The following is an 11114-nucleotide window of genomic DNA, read 5'->3' on the forward strand; positions in this document are numbered from 1 at the left end:
AAAAAAAAAGTTTTCACCTCATGAGACTTGATCCCTCTCCATACATAATACATCTGAAGTTAAGATAGATCTGCACTACTTCTTAATATGTGTATGTAAAAATTATGTGTAAACTTCATGTTAGGCATGAAGAAATTGCACATGTCTCTCATATTTTGAGCTTTTTTTTTCTTTCATTATATATATATATATATAATGGTTGAGAACATGTGCTTTCTTGTAAGAACTCACAAGTTCAAATCTAAATGGTGGTAGAGTATGTACACTTCTGTAGACTTTAACATTCAAATCGTTGCATGGAGGTGAGCCCCTTGTCCCATAAACAAGGGGGTCTCATACACCGATTTGGTCTCTGCTAAGAACCTTTAAAATATATTATTATTATAATTATTGTATATAAATTTGATATTGAAATATTTTATTTATGGTCATATTGAAAATTTTCTTTCTTTTATTAATATATTTTTAAATGCCATATGCTAACTACATGTTTAGCACATACAGAATTATACATATCCCTCATATTGAATAGTAAAAAGATGGATATTGAATAGTAAAAAGTGCCTCTTGACACAATAAAGAGAAAACTATAAAAAATAAAAAATAAAAAATTATATATATAAACGGAATTATACATATCCCTCATATTGAATAGTAAAAAGATGGATATTGAATAGTAAAAAGTGCCTCTTGACACAATAAAGAGAAAACTATAAAAAATAAAAAATAAAAAATTATATATATAAATAGTGGAAAACTTATCATAACTTAGTTGTCAAACTAGTAGTGGGGACAACCATCACTGGCTGCTATCCGCGAATGCAGGTTGACTCATCACTGTTATTCAAGGAAAACCACACCACTTGGAACTACCTGTTGGTGGTCCATAAGGGGGCAAATTTTCACTCTTGCCGGACGCCTTTGGGTCTTGGGTCGTTAATCTATTTCCTTACGTGGGAGGAAGATGAGCTCTTAGCTAAGCAAAAGCAGTTTTAGGGCATACTCTAGGCCCAAGCTCTAAAATATGATATACTTATAAGAAGAGAATGATAGAGAACTTATTGCGTGCCTGGTAAAATCTACTTAATTAAAATTTTGCTCCATATCACAATAAAATGCTTTATAAAGGGAAATTTGTTCCAGCATGATTTGTGGGTATTCAACAATACACTTTTTGGCAAAATCATGATTTTTATTGTTTCAATTGATGTCAAAATATGTCCAAAAAAGAATCAAAATGTAGAAGATTTAAACTGTGACTAAATGAAGTAGTTATGCTATAAATGTTCTTTTATAGGCTAGGTAGGTGGGACCATCCACAAGGAATTTGAACTAGTAACCTATCACAAGGAGTGTTTATGTCTTAATAGTGCACCCACTCATTGTCAATCCAAAATCTCATAAACTAAAATAATTATAATAATTAATTAAAATAAATAATAAAATAATAAAATTAAAATTGAATGTTATAAAAAAATATTAATCCTAAAGACACTTCCGTAAATTTCAAATTGAATATAAATTTTCACATAGAGTATATTCAATATTAACAAAGATGTACTGTAATCTAGGTAAGATTTTGAAAATACGATCTAACGACTAAGACAAGAATACCATAATCTTATTAGATATATATACTTATGTTTATTTAATTGATTTTGAATAAGTAAATTTAACGACTAAGACCATAACCTTATGAGATATATATGCTTTTGTTTATTTAATTGTTTTTCCTTTTGTGAGATATATATGGTTAGGTTTATTTAATTGTTTTTTCTTAATCTCTTCTCATTTTGATGAGAGTGATAAATATGTAGTAATTTTGTTTGTGTGTAATTATTGAAACCTATGGAGATGGATTCCGGAATAGAAGACCAAAACTATGGTCGTAAGGAAGGTACTCACTATCATTGGTTTTGTCATCATTCCAGTAACTTGCATAATAATAGAGTTGTAAATAAAAGGGGTGTGGTGGGGTAGGGAGTTAAGGGGAGACGTGATGGGATAAAATTTGAATGCCGCAAAGGGATTGAGAGGTCACTTTACTTGGGGTGGAAGGCCTTGAATATTGAGCAAGAAAATAAGGATTGGAACTGGGAACATTTGCTCACTGTTTCAAGCATGGCATGTCTTGGGAGAGCTGTCAATCATGTCTGCAGGGGAATGGGAGGGGGCAATTGAATGGAAAAAAAACTACTTTTGACTGAGAAAAGAGGGAGAAGGAAATGCATGTCAATTCAGAGCAAAAGGATAATCTTAATTTTATGGGGGGGCATAGGTTGATGTGTGTGTGCCCTAGAGGGGGTAAGGTGGATAAATATTTATCTATAAACATTAGGATTTCTAAAGTCCAAAGTCAAAAAAGGATTTTGCTTGGGGATCGGAACCTGGAATCTAGAAACTAGAGGCTGCCGAAAGAGGGGAATTAAAAAACTAAGGAAATTGGAATAATGGGGCGCTAACTTACTTTGTGGCTTTTGCTTATTCTGTTTGAGAGTCCTCGCTACCTTAGCTTTACTGTTATTATATTGCTATTTTAGTCGCTTTAGCGCTATTCCGAGGGCCCGGCGCCCCGTTTGTCCGGGACGGCCGGTCGTCCATAAAGAGCGGACGGGAATGCAAATTACGGTGGGGGGCTCTCATTGTGTTGTTTTTACGACGACTTTTTGACCGTGGCGTAAAAGCGATGGGCCCCACGGCTCCCCTTCCCAGCCGTCCGTTGCGGCCCCGGCCCAACGGCCGGGACGGGCGGGGCGATAAAGTTCGTCGGATGAGGACCACGGACGGCCCAGATGGGAGTCTAACCCTGACGCCGGCTTCGTCATGCGGGGCCCGCCTCGTAATTAGTGCCCCACTTGTTTTAAGGCCGCAATTCTCTCGTCGCGTGGCGCATCGAACGGCGTGGGCTACAGCGGCGCGCCTTACGAGGACGTGGGCCCCGCTACCCACGTGGATGGCGGCGAACGCCGACCCTTCTGCTTTTTTAAATAGTGGATGCCGGGTGTTTGCGTGGGGTCCTCCCGTCCTGGTGCCACGTCATCGTCGCCATCATCAACTTCGCCGCGGGGGACTTGACCGATCCATGGGCCATCATTCACACATGCATCCATCATGGATGTATGGATGTATGTATGGGGGTTTATCGTAAAGGACAGAGGGTGAGGAGGGGGGACGGGGCCGCGGGCCCGTTGGGGTTAGGGTTTTGTTCATTAGTGGGCACAGTGATTGTGTGGATATTTTTTGTTTTCTTTTTCATTAAAAAAATCTCCCTATATTTCTCATTCGTTCATTCGTTTCTTCTGCATCATGATCATCCTTGGGCCCTCCACAACTTTTTCTTTTGTAGGGGGCGTCCGGCTCGTCTTTTTCTACTTGAAATGCTTCCGGGGGCAGTAGAGCTCAGGTCGTGGACGGTCTCTACTATCTTTCTCTGCAATAAGCGCAGTAGAGGTCCCCCGAGTATTCATTCTGTTGAATCACTCGAACTAGAGCTCAATCCCCTCCAATCCCCCATATAACGCTGCTCTCTTGTGTTTCTAGTAATGGAGGTTCTCTGTTCTTAGTTCCAGTTCTCTGAGATTTTGCTGCTTTAGTGAGACTGAATTTCTGCTTGCAGTCGACCAGTGGTGCTGGGTTGGGTTGGGTTCTGTTTGGGGAAAAATGGCATACATGTGTACTGAGAATGGTAATTTAATGGCAATAGCACAGCAGCTTGTGCAGCAGCAACAGCAACAGCAGCAGCAGATTTATCCGAATCCCGGTGGCTATTTTAATGGAGGAAATATGAGTATGAGCATGGGTGGTGTCAATATGAATATGAATATGAGTCCATGGTTGTCTGCTCCTACTGCCTGGCAGCATGATGGCCTGATGAGTTTCCCCCCTGGGATCTGCACGGATGTTGTGGGTGACCTCTGCTCAACTACCACCAATTCTTATCTCAGTGAGCCTAACTCTGTTCTGGACCTTTCCAGAGCCTCCATGCTGTTTTCTCCCATGGAACAGTTTCAGGACTTTACCCAGCATTTGCACGATGGCATCGGCGCCAAGCAGATGCCTTTGTTGGGGGGAGTCGAGCCGCCGGCACCAGCCTTCAAGGACAATGCTCTGTATCACCATGAGGCACTGGTAAAGAAAGAGAGGCCTCCCATTAAGGAGCCCGGCGTTGGTGATGGCAGCAGTGCTGCTCTGAGGTCCTCGGTGTTCAGATCGCCAGAGCTGCATACATTCGGGTTCGAGTCTCCAGTGAGCAACAGAAATGATTTTGTTAGCCCGGATGTTTGCACCGAGTGGATGGACTGCTTAATGAGCGACTTGCAGCCAGAGTCCATTGCCGGCAATGGTAACGCAGCCATAGCTTCGTGCTTCGACAGCAGCAACCCCTGCGAGTCGACTGAGAGCTCCGAGCTTCCGAACGGCGGGAGCGGGTACCGTCGTCATTCTTCTGAGGACGCTGCTGCATGGCAGAGCGAATTTGGGATCTTGGGCGAGGCCTTCAAGCGCTCTTCCCCTACATCGTGGACGCCCGACACGACCACGGAGCAGCTGCTATGCTCGTCGCCCTCGGCCGACCTGCTGTCTGCAGCTTCGTCCGAGCTTCTGTCGACGAACTCGCTAAAGGGCAAGGCGGCCTTACAAGAGCAGTATGGTGGAGCAGCGGGAGGAGGTCATGAGTTCCAAACCCTGCATCATAGGATGCCCAATGTGCACCAGAGCGTGTGCCCGCCTAAGCAGCAGTTGATACGAGAGCCCTCCACTCCGCCTCAGAAACGGCAACAGGGGCAGCAACAGCAGGATCCTCTGAAGGGAAAACGAGAAGAGGATCCCCCTAAGCCCGAAATCGATGCCCTGGATCGGCATATGCAAGGGCAACGGTCTGATTTATTGCATTCGCTGCTGGATTGTGCAAAGATTGTCGACACGGAGCCAGAAAGAGCAGGCCAATCCGTTGCCTATTTGCAGAGCATCGCATCGCACCACGGGGATACCACGCAGAGAATAGCGTCTCATTTTGCTGATGCTCTGGCCAAACGTCTCTCCAAAGGCATTGAGCAGAAACCCCAGTTTCAATCTAGTGATGAATGCTCTAAATATTTTGAGGATTTAACCCTGGCCTACAAGGCCTTGAATGATGCATGCCCATATTCAAAATTTGCTCAGTTGACTGGCAATCAGGCGATCCTGGAGGCGATGGACAAGGCAGAGAAAATTCACATAGTCGACTTCGGCATTGTGCAGGGTGTACAGTGGGCAGCTTTATTGCATGCATTCGCAACGAGGCCAGGCGGCAAACCCCACAAAATAAAGATCACAGGTATCCCTGCCCCAACACTAGGCCAAAACCCTACTTCCTCTTTGCTGGCCACCGGCAAGAGGCTCACAGAGTTTGCTAAATTGCTTGACCTAGAGTTTGAGTTCTGTCCAGTGTCAAAACATATGAGTTAGGTGGAATTGTCTACCCTGAAAATTGAGCAAGATGAATGCATTGCAGTAAATTTTATGTTACAGTTATATAATCTTTTAGGAGATTCCCTTGAACCCCTAGTGAAAATACTCAAATTAGCTCATGCCCTATCCCCCAAAGTCGTAACACTTGGGGAATATGAAGCTCACTTAAATGCTTGCCAGTTCCAAGTTCGATTTCGGAATGCTTTAGAATATTTCTCTGCATTTTTTGAATCTATGGAGCCCAACATGGCAAGGGATAGTGCAGAGCGGCTGAACGTGGAGAAGCTCTTCTTCGCAGAGAAAATAATGGGAATTGTAGCTTTTGAGGGAGCCGAAAGAAAAATCAGACTGGAAGGAAGGGATCAGTGGCGTATTCTGATGGAATCAGCGGGATTCAAATTTACCAATTTAAGTCATTATGCAAGGAGCCAAGCTCGAATTCTTCTCTATAATTATTGTGAAGCGTATTCTCTAGATGAATCCTCGGGTTTCCTCTCTTTGGCATGGCAAAATTGGCCCCTCCTCACCGTCTCAGCCTGGTGCTGTTGCTAGTCTCTAAGAATCTGGCAATCCCTTGTATAGTGCCAATTGATTATTCAGTATACATAGAACATTTGCTGCATCTAGGATGGAAATCAAATTATGCTTTGTGTACATACATACACATTGTGACTGTAAATAAAGGTTATATCATGATCATGTGAATATGTCTGTAATTTTTCTCCTCCCTCTTTGCTTCAGTAATTTTAGTTCTAGCACATGTCATGCATCCCTTGGCAAACAATTTTTAGCTGGGTAGACCAATTATTTCTTGTAGGCAGCAGGCAACGGTGGGATGATTGACCTCTACCATTGCCGGGGGTGCATGACAACTCTGTAACCCTGGATTAAATCAAGGGCTTAGGAAAAGAAGGGATTGAGAAAAAGCCTCTCGTCTCATTCTTCCTTGTTTTTCACCCCTCTCGGTTCTTCCTAGTTTCTCTTCAATTATATATGCAGAGCAAGTGTTGCAAAGCCTCCATTACCTAAAAATCGAAGTCTCTGTTTTATGCAATGTCCCTGAAACCCCTTATGTAGCCAGAATTTTCTATTTTAAATAATAACAACTCTGAATGCTTTCTTTCAAATCTGCAAACTATCTATTGATTGGCTTGCCTTGCAATTTCTTTGCTTGTCCGAGATATGCTATATCTTTATCATCAGAATTTTCAGAAGTACTGGTGTTTTGAGAAGCCATGTTGATTGTAAGCTCCTATTAAGTAGCACCCAGACTGCAAATTTCGTTGAGGCAAACAGAGTAGCAGTGGGATACATTCTTTATGAAGGCTTATGATGCCAGCTTTTCTCATCTTCCAGCCAAAAAAGAATGGTAAAGATGATTCAATAGTTAAAAGCAATGAAGGGAAGATTGGCATAGTTGAATTTAACCATCCATACGAGTTGAACAGTTGAACCGGACTGGCTTGTTGAAAATGCATTAGATATTTCACAACTTAAAAAAATACCTCGAGAATTATACGTTATGAAGCCAAATTGCCGTTACAAAAGTATCCCACCAATAAAAAGGCAAGAAGGGGCAAGCATTTGACCCCAATAGAGTCCACGTTTTCACTTAATATTAAGACCTCCAATCTCCCCAATGGAATGGATATTCCATTTATTAAATCCTTCACGTCTCTGGGATGTTCCATTTATCCTGAAAAAGGACCTCTTTTCAATGGAGGGACAAAGAGAACACCAAACTCAGCAGCAGTTCATGCCCAAAAACTTCTGGCAAACCCAGAGTTCCACATCATGCTTTGGTTAAACCAAAACCATATGGTAGATCCTTAATGGCTGAAAACAACTCTAGTGCTCTAAATATAAAAGTGAAGATTGCGACTTTTATTCAAATTATCAATGGTTTTGCTATGTTACGTTTCTTGAAAAATTGGCATTTTTTTTTCGGATCTGGGAGCTGTTTCTTGGACAACTTCATTTTCTTCAAACTGGTCTCAATGGTGCAGTTATTCTAAATTCAGAAATTTTGTGTTTTCTCCATCAACCTTGCTTTTATATGATTTGAAGTCAACCCACATATTCACAGAAGGATAGCGAGAAATTCTATTGTTGATACTATAACCCACTTAATTTATAAGTTTAGAGCCACATCTTAGACATACTTAAGGACAGTAATCATTCCTTTCATTTAGGAAGGAGAATGCGGATCACCACCTGGTGATGTTTCGTATAACCGTGAAAAACTGGGAGGGATAATGAAAGTGAAGTAAAAGCAGCTCCTCAAATAATTTATTGTTTCGAGGAGAAATTTTGAGCTCTACCCTATTGACCAATGAAGTAGATGAAATGAAATAACTTGGGTGATACAAATGCAAATGCCGTACATCTGTGAAAAGCAGTGGATTGTATTAGTTTTGTTTGCTGATTTAGCGGTGTCCCTTGTGCCATTTGCCATTATAGGCGCCCTTTGCATATGGAGAAAGCATGCAAAGATTTGCTGAAGGCCTTTCTTGCACTTGAATACACTCTAGTACCTGATGCAGGCAAATACATATCCATTTTGAAATTGGGTCATCTAACTGTTTTATGTTATTGGGTCATCTAACTGTTTTATGTTTTTGTTTCATTAGAATCTCTGATGATACCATCCATTCTTGGTGAAATTATAATTTTTCATTATTTAAATTGTAGTTTTGAATGTATAATTAGATTTAGTGCCTTGTTAAAACCAGGGACACTTGCTGAAATATGCAAATCCAACAAATTCTTACCAAATATTAGATTAAATTGACCCAAGAATTTACCCACGAAAGACCCAAGATGGCTTGCGGAAAGTCTGTCTTGCACATTGTGTACATTCTGTATGATGTTCTCATCTTGCTTACGCAGACATTCCATACCCATTAGCATTTTGAAATAAACCTTTCTCAGAACAAGATGTTTTTGGTATTGGGTGCTTTGTGATAGGTGGTTCATTCAATGCATTCTCTCATTCCTTCGTAGGATGTGCCGATTTGCCTATGCAGACATTCTTTACATATTCGAATTTTAACATGATTTTGCTCTATTGTGCATGGTTTTTGTGTCGACTGCATCGTATTTTTTTCGTTCTAACGTGATTCGGTTGATATCTTCAGCCATCATCAGGGAATGATTATCAGAAAGATAGAGAATGATTCTGCAGCTCGATGAAAAATGTAGAGATGTGTAAACAAAAGGAAGCAAATGAATAAATAAAAATATTTACCAATTTATTTTGTATTTATTTGTTCGTTTATCTTATTTGACATATCGGTGTTCATGAGCATTCTGATGATAGCTGAAGAGATCAACCAAATGCCTCAGAACAAAAACATAGGGGGCAGTTAATATAAAACTACGCATAATATGTTGATAAATCTACTCTATGAATACATTCTTTCAGTACTGGACTTTTGGACAAGCCCTTTGAATAGAAGTTTATGGTAATTTGGAAAATGTCTTTAGAACTTATGTTATTTTCGTTGGTAAAGTCAGATGGCTGTTGATCTACCATCTTAATCAGCGTTAAACGAAATTAAGTCAATTATTAGTTCAATTCAGCAAAACCCAATGATATTGATTCCCACATAATTGGCTTTCAAAATTGACGTGTTCAAGTACGTTGGGAAATGAGGGGTTCAGTTTCACATTTGAAGAAAGATATATTTGCAGTGACTAAAATATCCTTATTATGAGCAGAAGCAATTGACTGCTACCTGAGCAATGCTGACTATATCATTGGCATTCCCCTGGAAATTCCTGGTTAATGGGCTTAATATATATAATCTGATATTATCTGGGGATTCTTGCCTCCGTCAATGTTGAATTAATTAAACCTATCACTAGTTAATTTGAAAAATAAACGAAGAATGGATTTCAGAATGCAAACTTCTGTGAAGAATGGATTTCAGAATGCAAACTTCTGTGATTCATAATGTTTAAGAGAGAATACTTCAGATTCATAATGTTATGAGAGAATACTTCCAGTAAATGGTTGTGTTGGATCAGTACTTTCACCTAAATTTTAATGATGAACCATACTTAGTGATTCGAAACACGTTGACAACAAAAATTAAAATGTGATTAACCACAAAAATTAAAATGGTTAATTAAAATGTGATTAACCAGAAGTATTTTCTCAGAAGTTTGGATTCTTCAATACCCGTTGAGTTTCAAAATATCCAACTTTGTCTAGCTTCAAAATTTCTCCAGATATTGCTTGAGTTAGGTACCGAATATAACTTCTGGATTAGTTGCACGAATTTGGCATATTTCGAAGATAAGATAATGTAACCTACATGACCTGTTTGTGGCTATTACTGTTGATAGCTTTCAAAGTACTAGTTCTGTGAACATACAAAAATTGATTTAACATCCATCTCATTCAACTCATGATCTATCATGGGCAATCTCTTCCAAGCATAGCTACCATTGGCTGCCTTCTTAGGTTGACTGGCTCCGTATATATACAGTTTTGATTTCTATGATCATTGTTAATTTGGCATTTCTTAATACCCCACCCTGTGGTTTCACTAGTAGTTTTCAAGATTGGGAATCATTACTCGACAAATTGAATATTGCTTCCAGGAAATGCTTCTGATGCGAACATATTTAAATTTTGTAGTGGAAATGTGTCGTTGGAGTGATGATTTCTTTTTTGGCCGGTCAATTGACAACTAGCACTTACTCCCAGTCGTTTTTGGTCCAGCCAATTTAACGATGAGATTATTGTTACTTTATAATTATTTGTTGCCTCAGCACTTCAATGGACATGAAAGATTTTTATACACTAATCTATGGTGCAGCATATTTGACCGAGAAAAAGCTTATGCAAATAAAGTAAAATAGTATGGTTCTTCATAGAGGAATTTTATACTCTAATTTATTGTGCAGCATATTTTGACTAATTATGAAATTCTTCAACTCTATTCAAAGCGGAGAAAATTATGCAAATAAACTCGTAATGGTAGTTTTGGAAAACAGTGAATTTAGTGGGATAATAATACTGATTGAGTTGACTGACTGAGGAAGGGCAAAAAGGGCTTCGTTGATGTAAGTTTTATTACATACCGAGGTTTTTATGCTGCTGCAAATCAAGTTGCACAAGTAATATGTGATATGCAGCTGCAAATCAAGTCTCACAAGTACTCTGTGATATGAGAAGAAATACAGCAAATTCTTTGAAACATTTTTTAGTTGTGTTACAATTTGTAAAATAAAAAATATTGTAAACAATAATGCCAATTATTGTAAACAAAGGATTAAACTTTCTTTCCATAGGAATGTGAGTTATAACATTATCACCTTGGATGTGGTGGTGCAAGTATCTATTTTTAATAGATCAATTTATTAAGGATTGACATTCTACAATTATTTATTTTACATGATTGTTAATAAGGGAATAACAATATTCACAATATTTCCAAGGTTACTAGGGATTGGTCAGTTGTTTTACATTGATGTTAGGTATGTTCAAATATTGTTTAACTAAATTAGTATGTTGTAGAGTTATTTAGATTTTTTCTTTTCCGCCATTGATAGAGTTTGGGTGTGGGGTGCTAAAATCCACCTGCTTTTCTTTGGAGTGTCTTGAAAGTTACATGGTCACATAGTATAACTAAGAGTCACACATTCATAATCAAATA

At 39.3% G+C, this 11114-nt stretch overlaps 1 pseudogene; it reads left to right on the plus strand.

Annotated features, from left to right (window-relative positions):
* Positions 1-3325: 3325 nt before the first annotated feature.
* Positions 3326-6577, plus strand: LOC149259674 (uncharacterized; annotated as a pseudogene).
* Positions 6578-11114: the final 4537 nt, after the last annotated feature.

This window comes from Pinus tabuliformis, chromosome 6 (assembly GCF_031772625.1).
Source record: "Pinus tabuliformis cultivar Carrire ecotype Pingquan chromosome 6, CPIR1, whole genome shotgun sequence".
NCBI lineage: Eukaryota > Viridiplantae > Streptophyta > Pinopsida > Pinales > Pinaceae > Pinus > Pinus tabuliformis.